We start from the raw sequence: 2,500 nt of genomic DNA, 5'->3' as shown, positions 1-2,500 counted from the left end.
GTGTGTTTGGTGGTGGTGTGTGTGTGTGTGTGTGTGTGTGTGTGTGTTTTGTGTGTGCGTGTATAAATTGCCGAATCAAATTGATTTCACTATATTTCTTATTTGATATTTCACAAATATCTATCTTAAGCCCAATCAACGTTTCTTATAGTTTTGTTTTTTCATACTAAGGAAATCAGTGCTGCCTGATATCTTGAAGTTGAAAGTTAATCTATCAGTCCTGGTAGCGAATGTATCCAGAGCGTTAACAGCCGACAAGCAAGATCCGAAAAGTCGGGTTGTGAATAATTTATGAACTTGAAATTAAAGCAAGTTGCTGACTTTACCATGAGAGAAAAAAAATCTCCTTTACCTCAGGTTTGCTTCTTCGATAGAGCCGAGGTGTGGTATTGACACGGCAAATATTCTGCCAATGAAACTGGGAGTCAGACTGACAGACATAGACTGGTTGAATGATTGAATATTGTCATTTACGTGACGACGATCTAAACTGTTCACCACTGAAGCCTAACTAATTGACTGACGATTAATTTAGGCCCAAAGGCTACATATTAATAGCTAAGGCTTAACTGAATGGTTTCGAAGTGTGAGTGAATAGGTCTGGATTGTACGTCTTAATAAGCAATATATTAGAAGCTAGATAATATATCGATGGATCAGTTATACTTCTTGATAATTTATTTTCCGTAGGAATATCATTTAGGTTTCTGGGTGCGACTTTGAAGAAATTTTTGGCTGAATATTTTCAGAATGCTGATTAAGGGATGTTGACATTTTGACTATTGGTTTGCAGCACGATGATTATGACCGGATGATACAGAAGTGTGGATTTTTAACAAGTTGCTTGTAGCAGGAAAGAAGTCAGGATTCAAAGTTTATGGAAGTGAGAGGTGATTAATACCATTTGCTGCTGAACCTCTTCAACTGGTAATAGCCAGTTCCGAAAAGTGTGAAGATGTCCTAGATATGAAAATAATTAGAAATAGTTATTAGTAAGTTTGGTCTTATGGTGCTGCGGTTCTAACATTGCATCATCATTGAGTCTCAAAACTTGATCCACGGGGTGTGGGGGGTTAATGGGAGGGGGAGATTGTGGGTCCCCTCCGCAAAATTCCATCGTGCCCTCTTTGAATTAAGCGATGAATTATGTAACTAGACGTTAGATGACAATGGTGAGTCGCAGCCGGGGTGGAAAGAATGACATCAGATTTGCAACACATCCAAAAATATTTTTGGAGAACCATTTAAGTCTAAATTTAGATACATTCCTTTTTCAAAGAAAAAGACACATTGCATGATATATATTGTTCACCATAGGCCTAGACGTGTTTCTCCTATCAAAGAGCAGCTCCAGGAAAAATAAAATTCAATAAAATTCAGCAGGATGGTCGCTCACACATATGACAGCAAGATGGTTGCCGACACAAATGACAGATGAATCTTGGATAAGCCTCATATTCAGAGACAACATCAGCCTGTTGGCACATATGTTCAACAACATAGCCTACCTGCCAATGAGTCACTGCAAACCTTGGAGAAAATACCGCATGTGAGACATGCGGAGAAACACGAGGCAAGAAAAACACATATCTCTTGACGGTGTCTCCAGCGAATATTTCTCACTTCATTATAATCACTTTCTTGATATTGTGCCAGTATATGTATCAGAATGCCATTATTTAACTATGTACATGGATTTCATCTTATTGCTGCCTTTCCCTCCCGGAAGCATGATTTTTAGGGCGGAAACGATTTTCTGCACAAAGATCACCTTGATGACTTGGAAATTAGATGCAGTCCTCAATTTCTTACTGGACGACGTAATAGAACAAATAGCGTCATAGCTCGAGAAACTAGATGCCCCAGTAACCTACGACATCCTAAATGACCGGCTGAAGTTATCCTTCAGTATGCCACCATTCCAGAGATCAAAGAAGTTGCTGAACCACGTGGGGACACCAATATGGCTTCCCCAGCCAAAGCCCTTTAAAACCAAGTGTTGACATTACCAGTAGGCATCTTCCCGGTTAACAAAATTCAACAACGCCATCAGAATCAAGAAGAGCGGTAGAGAAATTATTACCGGTAAAAACGACATACCAACAAGATGGAAAAGTTTTCGTCCCCGAACATTAATTAATGAATATAAAATATGCATTCATCCAGGTTGATGAACACAAACTTACTCCCTCCCCAGCATACTCCAGCCCACCCTGGGGGGTGTGGTACTGTAGGCGCATGTGTTCAACAACACAGCCTACCTGCCAATGAGTCACCATAAACCTGGGAGAAAGCACCGCAGGGAGACTTGCGGGCATACACGAAGCGAGGTGAAACACAAATCTCGAGACAGTGTCACTTTGCCTCTGTGAAGAAACACAGGGGCCTATATTTAAGCCCTTTTTCCCTACCTGTCAAAGGTTGGAACTACATTGCAGCCTGCAAGGGATTATGACTTGTGTGAATTTTGGATGAATGAATTAGTTGTAACCTGACCTAC

General features: G+C 40.4%; 1 protein-coding gene across 6 annotated transcripts in view; it reads left to right on the top strand.

The window, feature by feature from the left end:
- LOC135224544 (mechanosensory protein 2-like) overlaps window positions 1-2,500 on the top strand; it is a 745,504-nt gene that overhangs the window by 128,057 nt on the left and 614,947 nt on the right. The window lies entirely within an intron of this gene.

The sequence above is a fragment of the Macrobrachium nipponense genome, chromosome 12 (genome assembly GCF_015104395.2).
Source record: "Macrobrachium nipponense isolate FS-2020 chromosome 12, ASM1510439v2, whole genome shotgun sequence".
In the NCBI taxonomy this organism is placed as follows: domain Eukaryota; kingdom Metazoa; phylum Arthropoda; class Malacostraca; order Decapoda; family Palaemonidae; genus Macrobrachium; species Macrobrachium nipponense.
Note: the sequence above shows the minus strand (reverse complement) of the source record. Positions and strands in the feature narration are given on the sequence as shown.